General features: G+C 38.9%; 1 long non-coding RNA gene across 1 annotated transcript in view; it reads right to left on the bottom strand.

Moving 5' to 3' along the window:
* The window catches only part of LOC117949510, a 16,646-nt gene extending 11,648 nt beyond the window's left edge, over positions 1 to 4,998 (bottom strand). Inside the window, exon 1 of the long non-coding RNA XR_004657701.1 lies at positions 4,987 to 4,998. This is a non-coding gene — a long non-coding RNA (uncharacterized LOC117949510). The remainder of the gene's footprint in view (positions 1 to 4,986) is intronic.
* Positions 4,999 to 18,301: the final 13,303 nt, after the last annotated feature.

Genomic DNA, 18,301 nt, shown 5'->3' on the forward strand with positions numbered 1-18,301 from the left:
TACATACATATATATATTTATACATATACATATATATATATATATATACATATATATACATATATATACACATATACATACATATATACCAATATATGACATATAACCAGTATATGAACATTGGATCACTAGTAGTATGCTGCAGTACAATACAATATAATCTTGGTCAAAATTAATTTCCCCTTCAAAAAGCTTTTCAATTGTTTTTCATTTTAGGAGAGGTCTGCATCTCTCCATCGTCCCTCCAATCCCCTCTAATGAAGTATCTTCAAAAGATGACATTGAGTGAAAATGGTAAAGTTCCAGGCTACATATTTGCATCTACCGAAATTCTGAATGATTTAGCACTCTGACAATCCAGTGCACTTATGCAGCACACGGCGTAAAACATCTGTTGAAAGCTGAGCATAATGCATTCCCCAAACGCTCATGCACGTACGCTAACAAAACTCACGCACTCTCTCTTCATTTATCTGTGTTTAGATGTGTGTGTCAGTCCGTCTGTCTGTTTCTCACTCTCTCTCCCACACACAGGCACCAAAACACAAATCTGTCCATGAACTTACAATATATGACATTTGCAAAGAGCATCGGCCTGTCAGAAATATTATAAAATGTTGAACCTGAGGGTAAGATAAAAAGGCAATGCCAGCTTTGATATGTAGTTCCCACCAGGAGTCAAAATGTAATACTACAAACTAGCAAAAAGGATATCATGGTCTACATCTTAGATCAGGCAAATATCCATTGCCTAAATCCCTCCCCCAAACAGTGAGTGTCCAATCACGGCTTAGCAACTTTAACTAACCCTAGCTATTTAACACATTAAGGCAAATAAAGTCCCTTGCATTGTTTGTCTCATGTAAAAGTGAAACATCAGAAAATACCTACAATTAAGTAAATTCTAGTCTCGCTTTGCCAGACCGTTGACATGCTGCAGAGAGGAGGAGGGACTGGCAACTCCACTCCTTTCTGGGATGGGTGAAAAACGTGCTTTGTTTTATTTTTTTAAGCTTAGTGCAGCACGGAGTCACTGCAAAATCGAAGTGTGATTGAAAACTATGACTGGACAGATAGTTTGGGTAACTGTCTAAATAAACCATGCAGAGACCTGAGAAGCAGTTATCCTAAGTCCTCATAAATCCAAAACAAAGAAAGCATAAGGACACCGTCATCAGCGAAATTACATGCATCCGGCCGAATGTCCTGCGGCACCAGAACAATCCTATAAGAGAAACGCCAAAGATATAGACCAAGTATGTTCTAACTCTAACTGTTGTTTTGGTTGTCTGTGTTACCTGCATATTGTCTGTTACCTTATTACTGTAGGCTATATATTTGATAAATCTGAAATTATGTTAGGAATTAAATGACAGTTTGATATAATATAGTTCCTCACCATACTTCACCATAATACTAGGGCTAACTGGCTGCCTCACAATACAAAAACCATGTAGCTACTTGATTTCCAAGTCTTTGACATTTTCTTAAATGCTGAATTTTTAACTGTGATCTGAACGCTTTGCTTTTTACGTTTGTAAAAATGTGGCTGTGAAATTTTATTTTATTTTATTTTATTTGGATTTTTATTATCCATAAAAATCCAGATAAAATAAAATACAATTTTAAAGCCACTTTTTTTATATTTAGCCAACTGAATCGACTGTTGCTGACTAAGTCTTCTTATTGTCTCTACTTCTATCTATAGTCAAGGACCTTTTGTTTAAAAACAAAATGCTATGAATTTCAAGTGGTAAATCTGCCACAATTGTTATTGTAAACTGAACACATAGGGTGCTAGATGGACAGCTTGACAGGCGCAGCAACAGTAACCAAAGGCAGTTGGGTGAAGTGAAGAGTCTCTTTTTAAATATTAACCTACATGGATACAATAATCTGCCTGGATAAACCGCACTGTATCTATATGGAAACAGACAAACACAAGCATATTTCATCTTGAATGTCGCATTTACTATGTCGGCTTCCTCTGTTTCCTGTAGAGGTTTAAATCACAACACTTTTCATTGTTTTCTGCATCTGTCGAAAGTCTATTCTACCCAGCAAAGCTTACACAGCTGTTCACGGGACATTTTGTACTGCATAGCATTGCATTGATAGTCACTCCCACCTACGTGTCTTCCAAAGATTACTACTCATTTAGAGTTCTGAACATTTGTCATCCATTGCCTTTCCCATTCAACTCACTGGACGTACAAGGCCAAACAGGAGTAACCCAATGGCCAGTGGTGTATGTGCACAATTTCCACCTCTCCCTCAGTCTCTATATCTCCCCCAACCCTTCTGAAATGGTGGCTATGAATCTTCATTGCATCTGGTGGTGTGGAAAGCGGCTCTCTCCTAAATGACTATTGATGATAATGCCACACTGTAAGGAATGTGAACACAGTATGGAAATAGTACGGCAAGCATGGAGGACTGGAGGGAGGAGGTACGGGGGGGGGGTACTGCGAACTGGAAGGCTGGGAGGGAATGCAGCCTACGCCTAAATTTACATTTTCTCCAAGGGGATGAAATGTGTTACTTATGAAATAAAAAGGTCCAAAAACTTGTATGTGTAATTATAGGTTTCAAATAATCAAACACACCTAAGAAAAAGGGCGGAACCTTACGTGGAGACAGAGAATTGGTTTTGTCGCTGTGTCCATAATTAAAATAAATAAAAAATAAAATTAAAAATCCTGTGTGCTTGAAAACAGAGCTGTGGAGTAGAAAGCTGCAATTATTATCAAAGGCACTGAATAAGTGTTATCCGTGGTCTTCTGAAAATCATTCTCCAATTTTTGCTTCTGGGTCTCATGTGCACTGGTGATATCCACTTCCCCGAGGCCTATACAACTCGTCCTTGGTTGTAAGGAACTTTGAAAAGTTACCCAGACAGCACAGTAGGCATCTGTTTACAAGCCTTGAGAAAGACAAGGGACGCTGCCTGACAACAAAGATGTCATTCATGCGAAGCATTTAAAAAAACGTGTACTGTAGTGAAGGAGTTAAGTCAAACACAACACCAGCTGATTTCATGGATTAGTTCTTTCTTTTTGATTAAAGTACATTGGAGAACTTGTTAACACTTTTATAATGACTACACACAATTCATCATTTAATAAGCATTATGGTTTGTTGTACAATGGTTTGTTCATGAGAAATTTATCGTTCACACATAATTCATCAGTAAAGCATCTGTTCACATAGTTATAAATGGTTTGTTTATAGTGAATAAGCCTATCCAAAAATATGTTTGTAAGTACATGATTTATACTTATTAGATAAGGAAACAACCATTTATAACTGAAATCATTTTCCAATGTTGAACCAGTTGCAAACTGTTACAAAATGCTTTGTTCATCATTTGTAAAGCCTTGGTCCTGTGTTAATTCTTATGAGTAAAGAATTTGTATATACACTCATAAATGGTTTGTTCATAGTAAATAAGGCTCTCGAAATTATGTTTATAAATAGCAGTTTGACACCTAATAAGCATTGCAAAAATCATTTGTAAATTAAATCATTTTCACTACATCTACAAACTATTAGTAATTTCTTTGTTTATCCTTTGTAAAGCGGAGTTCCTATACTCACTCTAATCAGTAAAGTATTTGTAAATACAGGAAGTAAATGGTTTGTCCGTAATAAGTCAGCCCATGTAAAACGTTTACAAGTTGATGTTTTTAATATTTCATAAATGATGCATTAATCTCAGACGGGGTGAAATGGGAACTTATGAACAGGTATTTATGAAATAGTACGTTGTGAGACTGGCACGGAGAGTGTACCAACACAACCTGATTAGTTGGTTGAAAGAGAACATGAGGGACTGAATCTAACATGCAACATTGTTTAACGTCGTTCTCACTGAGGTACTACTACGCATGTTTTTTTCTGTAGATAGATAGATTTAGATTATGTCAATCTAATGTGCTCAATAACACATTTTGTGTTTTAATATAGCAGTATTCATAAGCAAACAGCTGATTAAGAGCATGCTTCCATTCCCACCTAGCACTGACTGGAATGAAGGCTTTTGCACACAACATGTACACAACATTACAATGAGTGAGATTTATACATCAGGACCATGTGGTGGGTATTATATATAGTGGGGTTCGAAAGAGCGGTGCATGCTAGGTACTCTGCAAGGTGCCAAAACTTTTGCAGATGCCATTTTTTGGTTTTCTTTTATTTTGAAAGTGTAAATGATAGAAATAAAATCAAACTTTTTCTGACATTTTATACGAATGTCTAATCCTTCATTTGACGCCTTTTGGAGATTTTTCCATCTTTTCTTGGCTTCTTTATGCTTCTTGGTGCCCAAACGTTCAAACCCCACTGTATATGGTTGTCAAAATGCGTGAGTATAGTTTAAGAAGATTGCCACATTATGCGAAGAATCCTCCTCAAAGCACATTGGCATCACACAGGGCAGGGATCAAGGAACTCAACTCTTTTCAATGGTTTACAATGGTATTTGTACGGCCTCCTTATTCTGTTTCTTCAGATCTTGGCTAAAAATTAGGTTGAATTTGCCAAAATGTACACAAAGTGTGTGCAAAACCGAATGAAAAGAAAAGTGGAAATAGGTCAGAAATTGCTCATAATTTTAGGGTTGAGTCAAGGGTTTTTTGACAATGGGGGGGGACAGCAACCAGTTTGAGTGTGTGGGGGACTAAACTAGAGCTAACGGATGAGTTCATGATTTCTACGATGCGTGAGGAGACAGCTGGGAGACAATCCTTACTATAACAGATTTTTTTGCAGTTTTGTGAGAAGATACTGTGTTTAAAGAAATCTATGCACAACATCACCCGGAGACACTAATGTGAAAATCAACCTACAGACTGCTCCTTCTCTCTCTGTACAGCTCCCAACGCAAACAAGATGGTCAGCGCCATTTTTTGCCCCAGCCACCACACCAGTGAGACCAATCTTTACCAAAGGCAGACAGCAATGCAATTCTCCCACCAAGGGCACACAGTCACCCACCACTGAACATTACAGACTCTGACAGGGAAAACGAGACCCTAATCAAGACCTTAACATACTTCCGAAGGCACAAATCATCTCATGCAGCATGAAACCTAGCAGCAAGCGGCTTTGCTGCATCTTTCTCCCACTCTTCTGTCTTCTCTTGGACTGTGGATGTGGAATAGCATGAAAAGGAAGGCAGCCGTGTCACAGAAGATTTTCTGGAGGCCTTGACAGAACGGATGGGTCTCCATTACCGTAATGAGGCTACAGGAATGGCCGCCACGCTTCCCTCATTTACGCCGTCTCAGCCTGCGCCTCCTCCAGGGGATACACTCTTTCCTCTATAATAGCCTACTCAGTCTTCTTCTACTCCCTCTCTCTTTTGCTCTTTGCTCTCATTCCCTTTTGACTATTCCAGAAATTTACAAGAGGTGTGTATTTGTGTGTGTGCTCGAGGGAGAAATGTATTACATGAAAAGCTTAAGGTTAATGAGGAGTGCCGGTTTGTGTCCAGCTACTGGACCTTCATAGCATGAACAGGGAGTTCATAAAAATGCATGACCTTTTTAGGCTGTTTAAATAGTAAGATAGGGTATTTAATTCAAGTATTCATGTTGGCATGTACTAGACAGATTGTACCGGTAATCACCTACTTTGGCCATGTTTGCTGTAAAAGCGAGTTTGGAGATTGTTTTCTCATAGTTTAGTCTTTGGCAGCATCTTACCACTGAAAGAAATTTCCAGTTCAATCTGTATCTCTCTCTGGTCTCTTTGTATGGAAGATTAAATATGCCTAAGTGAAACAAAGACCTGTCAAATACAATACTCAAAGGAATAGAACTTCTTTTTTTATCTATGTATGTATGCAATGACTATGTCATAATAACATTTATTTCTAATTGCTGGTGTTACATGAATTTTCCATACCACATTTTACAAACACAACACAGAAAACAAAGTATAAAGGTGAATTTCATATCAGTGTTCAGTAGAGAGTAGCAGTTGGGTAGACCTGCCAATGACCGTGGGCGGGGCTTCATGTCACTGTAGGCAGCCATTTGAAATGTAACCAGTTTTGACACTTGACTGCACCTTTAGTTACATTTGTGATTGACGAAACGTTTTTTAATTAATTATGACATACGTTACATAAAAAGGAAATACATATCATATATTGCATTTCACTTAATTTCCTTGTTTAGTTGTTTTTTGTTTCCGCATTTTAAATCTACCACATCTTTCGGGAGCGCAAACACGGTTTAAAAGGGTTGTCCCTAGCGTCTTCATTAACCTTGTGTTGTCTTCCCTCCGACCTGCACATTTTAGTTTTTCTGAGTCCAAATTTCAAATGAAAAACCTTTTATCGAAATTTTGGTCATCTTTTTCGACCCTTTTGTGTCTTTCCCCCAATTTTTTTGTCACTTTTTCAGCGTTTGTCGACTTTTTCTGAGCCTTGTGGATTTTTTCCCAAATTTTTTTTTTTCTTCCATTATTGACCTTCCATTATTCACCTTTTTTTTTTTTTACATTTGTTCACATTTTAGTCACTTTTGTTGACATTTGTCTTTTTTTACATTTTTTTTCTTACATTTGTCACACACAAGTTTTTTTATCAGTACTTTTTTTCTACAAATGCCATAGAATTCACAAAAATCAATGAAGGTCAACTGATCTTTCACTTAACTTATGAGGAGCATTGTCGGGTCCCATTCCCGTTACTTGTTAGACAATTTGTTTGAAAGAAACCCACATTTTTTTTTATATTGAAACTTTTTAAAAAGGGGTCAAATTTGACTCAAAGACAACAGGAGGGTTAAGTCATGGTTGTGTTTTTGGCGTAACATGCAATAAACCAATGAGATTATCATCTCCCATTCCCTTTAAAAGTCAGGCGCATTTTTACTTTGGTGCATTGCTTTTATGATGGCGGTAATCTTTTGCATGTGTGTATGCTGCTGCGCTTGCCTGTGTGTGTGTCACAAGCTTGGTGTGCGCGAGCTGTGCGTAAGCCAAGGCGCATTTCACTGATTTGCTGTTAAAACAACAATGAAATGCTGCTCTATTGACTTTAAACCAGGTTTTTGTTGGTTAATGGCGCATTTTCTTCCCGCTGCTTTAAGATACCAATACACCAAGAATGCAACTGAACACACATCCCTGGACCACCACGCCCATAGACGCAAAGATGGCCGCAGGTGCATTTGCTATTTAAACAACGCGGGCGCTGGACGGGAAATTGAAAACTGCGTTGGTCTTAAACTACAAAAGGCACTTGTGTCAAGCTTTGCGCTGCGCCGGGTGTAAAATAGGGCACCAAGTGTGTTGGAGAAAATTATTTAAACTTAAATGTTTAGTTTTTTTAAGCATATGCACTTAATAATTGCAAAACGTGAATTTGCCTGTCATTTTGAATGTAAATGTAGTGAGATTTTGAAGCCTGGCATTACATAAACCAAAAGAAAGTGTTAACCATCTAAAAGCCACATCAGCCAGCTTTTTACTTCTTTGAGTGATTGCACAAAGGCTGTTTCCTTGACTCTTCAATAGGCCTTGAACCCACCATTATCAGTTTTTTGAAGTGTCAAATCCTTATTTTTAGCCTAGTGGTCTGCATATTAAACAGTCAGCTTTAACAAAAAACAAGCTTGTTTTAGTGTCTAGTTCTATTTGTGTCTTACAGGTTGTGCTCGCTTAAAAGGTCAAGATTACTGTGGCGAACACTGGATCCATCATTGTCTCCTCAAAGCAGCAGAATACAATGGTAGGTATTTGACGTAAGTAGAGATAGTAAATAAACAAGGATAAACACTACTGACATATTAAAACATCACAACAAGAAATGTATGTTTATGTTTTTTATTGAAGGCAGGACATGCTTTCTCATACATAAACCTCAAGGTAAATGATTTTTATAAAACGTTGTAGATTGAATCAGGTAAGTAAGTCCATATGATAGTTTTCAAATATGTTTCGTAGCAGCCCTGCCTTGTCGAAAATTAGATTTTTTTAAAAATAAAAGCTGTGTTTTCTCTACTTAAAATGTAGAAATATATAAATATATATAAACATAATTAATTATGGGTTAGCCTTTAGCTCACTCAGTTAGGGCACTCGCCCCAGGTTGGACGAGTCCTGCAGTGACCTGGGTTTGAATCCAGCCTGTTTTCAGCCTGTCCGGCCCTTTGCTGCGTGTTATCTGTTCACTATCTCTTCAAGGGAAAAAACAAGAGATTTGTTGTGATTATAATTAGGTATAAGACGATTAGCATCCTGTTCAACTGAAGATGAAAATACTTAAGCCAATACACAGAGCCCTATCTATCTATCTATCTATCTTCACAAATAGTTTTTTAGCATATTGTATGCAAGGTGAAAGGGATTTTTCTAAACTGTAGCAGTGGGTTAATTCTCTTCCTTTCATACATCCTTTTATGTGCTCTCACATAGGTCGATAACACCCTGGGTTATGTTTTTATTTAAAATGTTTTGTTTTTCCCGTGGTGTGCAAGCTGTAGTGCACTTTGTTTTATAAGATGAAGGTAGGTATGTGTGTTGTGATTTAAAGGAGAAAAAAAATGTGAAAAATACTGGTCGAACACATTCCATTTATCCAGAATTTAATAAAAGAGACTATAGATGCATGACATTTCACTCCAAGAGTCATCCAATCCCAGCAGTCAGGGTTTAAATGCTATTGATCCAATTTTAGAGCACAGAGAAGTGGAGAATTGCCCAGCTCAAGTTACCAAAGTCCTACAAAAGCACGCCTCTCAGGTATGCTTTCAACAGCATATGAAATCCTTCCCAGCCTTTTCATTGTTTACACACACTATAACAGGTAGCTGAATGTAGGCTTTGCACAAAGCGACAGCAAACACACCGAAGCTCTTGTGTTTGTTCATTCCTTCTAAAAAATGAAATGCGTATGTTCAGTATGTTAGAATATTAGTTTTTGGAAGCACATCTACTGTGTTGTGATTTTATAAAATCTGTGTTTAATCGATCACAATGCAAATTGCTGGCGCATGGTAATATTACCCTGGAGTGCAGGGTCTCCGGAGTAAGATCAACTAATTACACTCATTTTATCAAATTTCTCAGTCTAATTGGAGGACAGGATGTTGATTTTTGATGTCTGCATGACAAGCCCAGCACATACAGTTTTTTTTGTAGTGATTGCAATGTGTTGTCTTTGCCAAACAATGGGGAAACAAGCTAAAGGATAATTACTGTAAGAAAAAGGTTTGGTATTATCCTTATTTAAGTAAAATTTCTCACTGAGGAAACACCACCCTGTCATTATTTCCCCCTATCTTTCAGGCGTGTTGTCTATAAAAACGGTGTTAATTTGGCTGCAACAATTTGCCAACATGTTTCAGTAAGTACAGAGTGTTAAGATATTCACATGTGCATACATGATAGTCTTCTATATTTTGTTATCTGTAGAATTCATATTCCACAGTTTTGTATGTTTGAGTTTAAGTTCTTTTTTGTTTGGCAGTAGTTGAGAAAGTGAGAATTAAATCTCAGGGAATATGCATTTTATTGTGACTTAAATGGGATTTTTACTCAGTCTCTACACAGATATATTTCCTCTGGGTGTGCTTATTTGTAAATTGTTATATTTTCATTTATTTTCATCATTTTAGTAAAAGTGCTCACTAAGGAAACTTTTTTATGTCACTCTTGTGATCATATATTGCACAGCAGAGTATTGGGTGATGGTTGACAGCCAGTAACTGCAGACTCACACCGCAAAGTTCCATTAGACGGAGTATATACCTGCTGTCAGCACTGATCTGACCTACTGAACACTACAATGCCTAAAAGCTGGAGTGTAACGCGTCCACAATATAGCACCTGGTTTAAGAATTTCCATACCCAAGACGTGTCTCAATAGTAACCCAGTGGCATAATACACTATCTGACTCGAATCAGTCAATTCAGGAGTTTCGACACTGCTTTGTTTTAATGTTCTCAGGTTGTTCGGACAGTTGACCCTTTCCACAAGAACGGTCTGCTCAGCAGTTCAGAATGAACGTTATACGTGCACACCAATGACTCAAGAGGTAAGCTAGAAGCTGTTGGTGGTAATGCTAATACCAATAATACTAAGAGAAACTACACATACTGTACATAAGTGGGCCCTTCTCTCTCACTTCAGAGGAGCAGCAGCCCAAACAAAGTATGAAGTCAGATCAATTGTTCTAGATTTGTAATTTCTGAGAAAAAACAAAACATCACCCAAATTACATTAATTATTAGAACTGGACTCAAAGACTAACATGCTTGAGTTTGCAGTTTTACGGTGGAAGTGTTAAGGACAAAGTTTAGCTTTTTTTTAAAACATCTCATCTGTCCAAACAACACTTTTTGTCTACCATAGCAATGTAGGTCAATAATGTGAACTTCCCTTTCCCTGTTTTAAAATCCAGGCTTGTTTGAACTACCAGGAATGACTCAGCATCATGGATCAACATTGGACTAAGGATTTTTCACTCGTTCAGGTTCTTGCCAAAGGTAATTAATTAGAATTTTTTTTTTTTTTTTTTTTTACAAATTTTGCTTTGGAGTTTTGTTTCTCTAGGTCTCAGTGAGGGTCTTAGGTTAGGAGGCATCCCTTTTATCCTGTTCATGGATTATTTTATAAAATGTACTGTACGTTGTTGGGCCCTTTGATAATGATCTGTTATTACAGGATATTATTCACAAACGTTGAGTTCAGTACGCACACAAATGTTGTCAGGCTTTGAGGTCTACTTTTTCTTCAAGCCATGATTAACAAAGGGGCGTTGGTGTTCCCTTTGATCATATACCCTTTTCTCGTACCATGATCCATGATCTATCCACATGTGTCTTCCCACATAAACAAATCTTAGGTATTAATCCTTAAGAGATGCAGGCCACAGTTCAAGAGGAAAGCACATAAGTCAAATGACAGGTTGCCGACATGGCCTATTTCATCTTGAAACAGCGTTCATTTTCAGCCTGTTTCATCTACCAATCAACTTAACACATGCCTCGAGATGAATAGAATCCATTATCTTTCCTTCACTTTGAAGGTCAGCCAACTAACTTTTAAAGTTATTGTCCAAAAAAAAAGACAGCAGTAGTGGGAAAACATTTCCACTTTCAAGAGCTACCTCACTGGATGTCTGAAATTTCTCATTTGGAGTTGACAGGGTGCTGCTGGAAGCAGAGCAGCATCACTCAGGGACAGCTCTCTAGCTGTGGCTCCTATCTTTCATTTTCCCTCTCTCCTCTGCAAATACGCCCCCATACCTACTCACATAACCCAAAGACAGCCAGGCTGCGCAGCGGTGTGAGCTCCCCACTCACAACAACACAGCGTGCTGGCAGGCTCACAACAGAGAAACACTAGCTGTGCTTTACAACAGAATCATTGTGCCAGGTGATGTATATTTGTTGCTGGAAAGCTGTGATGTTGGTGACAGTATAGCCTTGATTGGTAAGGAACATGGTGTAATCATACAGTTTCATCAACACAGAAACCTTCACTGCAATTATAAAAAATGGTCTTAATTAGGAGGCAAAGTAAACAGGATGAGTGGTACATCGCAATAGGCTTACAGGATGTGTTTCAGACCGTTGATCTGGTAAGATTTTGAGAGAAAGGTTTGGTACATTTTTGCTACAACCCTAATGACTTTTCCGTGGGCCATGGCCCATGACAATGCCCTATAGTCCTCAGACATTCATGAAGTAATTAATAGTTGACTTAGAGGGATTATACTACATGAACGTGTCTTTGTTTTGGTGACCTTGGAGAGGTTGTTTAATCTCTCTAATTGAGCAGTTGTAAACACTATTGTTCCCACTCTGTTCCAATGTCAATTTGTTCATGTTTGTTGACAAGTTCTAGCACAGGATTTTTAAGAGTTTGCACCACGAGTGAAGGTATTATGACAATCTATTTATCCAGAAGTTATTTGGCACCACAAGACACTGCTTCCAGTGAAATTCTTCAGATCAGGGAAGAGTGCTTATAATTAATATATTCAAACCCAAAGAAAAAAAATAGCTTTGCTTTGGAAGTCACATGTAATATTAAAAACATGTTTTCAGTGTTCTGTCTGTAGCACTCTGAACGGCAGCGGAAAAACATGATTCTAAATATTCATACTTTAATAGCATTTCTGCATTTTACAATGCAATGATGGATTTCGCTGTCTATGTCCTCCTTGAAAACCCAGTTTCATACATATTTAATAAGCTCCTCTAAACAATTGTTACATTTTGTCATCTTCAATGATGCATGCCATCAAACTCACAGAAAAAGTGTTTCATTCTACCCGCATTGTCTTTGGCACCACCACCACCACACCCAGTTTGTAAGACTGCCAGCTTTCACAGGTTTGCATTATCAAATCTCTTAACCCTGGCTCAAATGGATGGCTGCAGTCCCAAAGCACCTATAAAGGAGCATGCTCATATGATATATTAGTAAACGAAGACATGAAGTTGAATGATATGATTGCACCTCTCAAGAAGCATGTCTAGAGATTGTAGATGCGCCTAAGCTAAGTGGGATACATTAATCACAACATCCCTGAGGCTGTTTCAGTGCATGCTTAAGCAAATGTTCCTGTTCATTGACAGCAGTGGAAAATGAATGTAGATAAGACACACGTTCTGTAAATAAATCAATACACAAATGAACACTGTGCTTGCACAATAGCTCTCAATGCCTTCAGGGATATCTAGGAGAGATACACCTATACATGTTAATGTAAATGTATGTACAGTTCAATACTTTGCATGTGTGGCGAGGAGTAGAATATTTAAACATGAATACTAAAATGTGGAACTAAAGATAACTATGGGGGAGAAACTAATTTAGGAACCAACAACACCACCTTGGGACTTAAATTAAAACTAAATTACAATAAGGGCACAGGGTCAAAACTGATAAGGCAGAAACAGAGAACGATACAATTTTTTTTTAAATTAACAACAATGATCTAAAAAGAAGACAAATACAATACTATTACAACTAATTAAATACATCTAATAAACTCAAATCAGGGGGCTGGGGCTTCAGTGGGGGCCGACTACAGGAAAGAATACCCTGTCTCCCTAGTCTGAGAGGGCAACACTACAACAAAAAATGCACTAAGAAGAATCCCAGGGCCTACTTGCACTCTACGTGAGCAAAGCTCTAACAAGGTGCCTAGCCACCCACCTAAAGACACCCAGGCCACACCAAAGAAGCAAGGGGACAAAAGAAAGACACACAAAAAAAAAAAACTTAGTAAATAAACAATCTCAGAACATACACTCAAGCAAAATAACAGGAATATATTCAAAGTAAACAAACTTAATTAAACTAAAGAAACAAAAACGCAACCCTAACAAACAAAAAAAGTAAAGTAGTACAGTAGCAGGTGAACCTAAAAACACAAAAAGGTAATTTGAGGGAAACAACTTTATATCCCCAGGAAAGACTACTCATCACCCTCAGCAGGCAGCCACCACCAGGGACCAGCAAAAAACTAGACTGAGCCAGCAGAGTCCTTTTATCGTGCACTTGGTCAGGGGGAGGAGCTAAGGAAGGAGTTTTGCTGGACTACCGGAGTTGCCTTCATACCTCACTGTGGTTTAATACAATCTACCCCCAAGTTTTAAATCCTCGGCCCGACGATTGGCACTCAATGCCAAGGGCTTAACACAGCAGAGCCACTAACCACAGCCCTCAGAGAGTTCGCAGCCCTAATAGCACTACTTCCAGCAGCCCATGGGAGGTGGTAAAGATTTGGATCTTTGCCTGCATTTGGACGGATGGTCCTTCTCAGGGAGGCCTCACTGGTACTTGATGTGGTAGCACTAGATGTTGGATTCACGGGACTTTTGCCTGGCTGAGGTTTTGTATTTCTGGCCCAAAAGATCAGGAACTCTTTGATGATTGGATCTGCTTCCTGTAAAACATGCAATTTAGTGGTAGAGTGGCTTGGGAAAGCTGTGACAGTGGCTTGGGTCACTTGGTTCTCCTCAGCCACATGTTGTAACAATTCTGGGACTGACCTGCCTGGAGCTACATGTTCTGATGTTTGGCTGCTCCGCAGGAGACCAGCAAAAGGCCAGACTGAACCAGCGGAGTCCTTTTACAAGGCACCTGGACAGGGGGAGGAGTTAAGGGAGGGGTTTTGCTGGAGTACAAGAGCTGCATTCACAACACCTCACTGTGGTTCACCACACATGCAACAAAATTAGTTTTGTTCACCCAGCTGTGGGAATGGAAAAATATAAAACCCCTCTATTTGTGCAGCCTTAGGAATGTGTGCGTCCTTATGTATGATGGCCCGAGACATTGTCCTGGACCCAAATTAACCTGTGTTGTATCACTGAACAGCTTGTGACAGTCCATTTCATCCTAACAGAGACACTATAACTTTGCTGAAGGGGAACCAACTGAGAGAAACCATGGAAATTGACACTTAAGATACAGTGACAGTCAGCATTCAAACCATCACCTCTCTCTGTTTCTCTCACTCTTCCTCCTACACACACACACACACACACACACACACACACACACACACACACACACACACACATATGCACACACATATGCACACGCACACGCACAAAGTTTTGCATCAAGCACTCAGATGTCTTCCTCCAGAAAACTCACAATTAATTCTTGTAATAGGATTTTTGCTCCCCCTTTCGCCTAAATTTATCTCTCTACATTGGTCACAGGATAAGATAACTTTTGATAAAAGTAATCGCACAAACACATGACAGTGATAATATTAAATAGCCAAGAGTATGATTTGGTCTCTTTCCCCATCTGCAACCACAGGCTTTCAGAACGGGGAAATGCAGATAGGCTTCAATGTCCTGGCAGCTGCCACGGTACTGTGGCTGGATAGTGACGTGCATTAAATGGTATTAATTGGTATTGGAGCAGTACATCGATGAAGCATGTATTTAATACATTATCCCAGACTCTTAGTCTTGTTATCCATTTGTTTATTTGTTGTTTCAATTCTCTTGTTTCGTGGAAGACAACAAACCACAGATCCAACAATGCTCTTGTGTAGTGTTGAGTGCCAGCAACAAGTTTGGAGTTCTGCCGTGGTTCACTTTGACAGATACCCACACAATTTGGCCAACTCAGACTGTTGAAGCTTCGAAATGTAATTTATCACAGTGTAATAATGTTAGGAAAGGGTCGCTTCACAGCCGTGAGAAATGATCACAGTGAACCAAAAACCTATGAGCATAAACTGTATGTGCTCAACTAAGCAAACCAGGGTAACATTTTTCATTAAACTCATGGGTAAAAACACATCTTGGTCTGATGAGACGGTTTGATTATTGACACAATAACACAAATGACATTAAAGCTTATGCAATGATAAACCCGCTTACTTCAAAGTCTGTCCATCAACACATTAATGAACTGAGATAGCGCACTTTTAACTTTTAACCTCACTCAAAGGTCATTAATTGCATTTCCTCCCACCCATGTGGCTGATTTAATTTCACATAAGAGCCTCTTCTACCAGTTGGAATCGTTTCATCTAAAAAGACTCCCCCCTTACTCACTTTTGCTTTTCAACTCTATTGCACTATTTTGATAGTCCCCATCAAACGAATTTGACCTTAAGACTACAACAAGCCATCCTGAATGCATGTTACATTGTCTCCTCTGCCAAACTAAAGGACTGTAATATACAGTAGTTTAAAGGATTAGCATCATTAGCTATGTCAGATAATGAAATTCAAGCTTATGCAGATGGTACTCGCCAATGCTTTGATGACAAACTGTAAATAGACCAGGATTCAGAGGACGAGGGCTCTGCTGCATGTGTGTCTGCTATCCTATAATCAAGTTCAATTTCCATTAACAGAGCCCTGTCTTCAGCAACATTTCTCCCTCATTATAAGGTTTAGAGACTGCTCCACTTTCCCGTATCCACTCCCACTCAATAACATGCTCCTGCCTAATTCATTTACCCATGCCTCCTATACACACCAACGGTCTAATTGCAGTAGTAATGAACATGCAAAAGAAGCAAATTGGGATGGGAACAATATTAGTTACCCAGCAACACGTGCTGCTCCTTCCAACCTAACCACCATGTTTAAGTACATACCCCCACACACACACACACACAGTCACACAAACACACACATGCACACACACACACATGCACACACTCACACATACACACACACACACACACTCACACAAACACACACACACATATGAACCCACAAACACACACATACACACACAAACACACATATACACAATAACCCATAGGTGGAAATTGTAGTCAAAGGTGCTGTAAAACAGTGCTGTATGACCATTGTCAATTGTGTATGACAACAGTTAACAGTGTTTTTTTGCACACACACAAAGACACTCATACACACACACACACACACACACACTCACACACACACACTCACATGCAGAGCAAACATTACCACAAACTGATACATCTGCTCTCTTAGCACAGTTTCCTGGTCGGCCTGATTCGGGTAGCTCTTTGCCAGTGTGCAGCTGGCGCTCTTGAGGCCTAAAGGAGGTCCACAGGGATTTCTCTGCCCTCTATAGTCAGCTATTGAAAACTACAGATGAAGGTCACACGGCTTAGGTCACATGGGTTTAAAAAAATAAGCCCATTACATGTTTATCAACAACAGAAAGAATATAGGGGGAGCTTTCAAAAAGCAATTACCCATGATATTCCAAAGTTGCATTATGGTATTCATTTTTCATGGAGGGGTTAGAGGGTGACTTTAGAGCCAAAAAAGGAGCAGTTTTGATCAGAAGCTGAAATGGATATATGGAAGTGAGTATAAAGGGATGGATAAACAGTCCAAGCCTTAAAGTAAATACATTTCAAAGAGACGAGTGAATCACACCCCAACATTGGAGTCGAGAAGTGAAAAGCATATAGTGTGATTCAGCTGTGGGAGTTTGAAAGTTATAAACACTGTTTTGAAAGGTGAAAACAGTATGTATCAAAATGTATCAAGAGGTAAGTCTACCATCTCAGAAATCTGTAGGGATCACCAAAGTCAGTATGAGTTCACTCTCTGGCGATCGTGAGCGTGAAAGTGCTCACCACAGGAGCCAACCACACCCAAGACAGAAAGTTATAGAAATTCTGCAAAGTTACTGCACACGTAAAACTTTAACTGAGCCACACAGACATAACTTAAGACAAATTATCATACAAATCTACAGTATATAAGGTAAATAGCTTCAAAGCACAGCTCATGAGCACTCAGAATGATTTTTCCACCAGTAATCCCAGTTGCTTTGGATCAAATAAGCCCCAAATATTATCCCGTCTTTGCTTCTAGGTATGGCTCTTTCTTCCTCCAACTCAATTAATGTTACGCACTTTGCATGTAATGAGGCTACAGCCCTAACCGCATGTTGGCCGGCATGTGCCTCTTTCTCAGAGGAGGATGCAAATGCAGGGATTAAGTTGCATTAGCCTCATAATTATTTCCCTTAAAACGGATCATGACAAAAATTTGTGTCTTGGGCTGTATGCAATAATGGACTACTGTGAACATTCTTGTGCTCTACATGCCCTAAGATTTTAATTTAAATGTTTGTTTGTTTCCTTAGATACAGTAGCATCCACAACGCCTTTTGTATTTTTTATGTCGTTTTATGTCTGTCTGTCTGCCTGCCTGCCTGTCAAAATCTGCCATGCTTGAAACATGTGTTCACCTTTGCACCCTTACATATACTTTAACTGAATCAGTGTAAAAGCTATTTCATGCATGCATGCTTTTGGCAGCCAATTCAAATGCAACGCAGGAAGACACTGTGAACTCTGATTAATGGCTATTTGCCTGCTGCATTAGAGATGAAAGAGAAGACAGTCCATTTGCTGTAAAAGAACTTGAGACCTTGTCTATCTAAAAAGGTTTTGTTTTACTAAGTTTTTGAGTATTTGGAACTAAGTGTCTGGCAGCAGCTCTGAATTCTTACTCACCCAACCTTGAAAAAATAGCACACTGCAGCATGATTACGCCTCTCACATTTTCACAAACTGTCACAAAAACAACAAGCAGAGGACACACATTGCTTCAGGGAAAAATATGCATAGTAAGATATTGTTTCCTTTGAAAATACATTGGAGACCTTTCGCTTTGGTATCTTGGCTTCTGAGTGTTGTTTTTGTAACGCTAAGCACAGCAACATGTCTTGGAGTAGGTTAGAGTGACACTGTCAGTACTGATGGAAGAGAATTAGTCAGCTATCGCTCACAAGTGACAAAACCAATTAGAATCACCTAGAGAAATTTGGTTTAGGCTTGCA

This window comes from Etheostoma cragini, chromosome 8, assembly GCF_013103735.1.
Source record: "Etheostoma cragini isolate CJK2018 chromosome 8, CSU_Ecrag_1.0, whole genome shotgun sequence".
Taxonomy (NCBI): Eukaryota; Metazoa; Chordata; class Actinopteri; order Perciformes; family Percidae; genus Etheostoma; species Etheostoma cragini.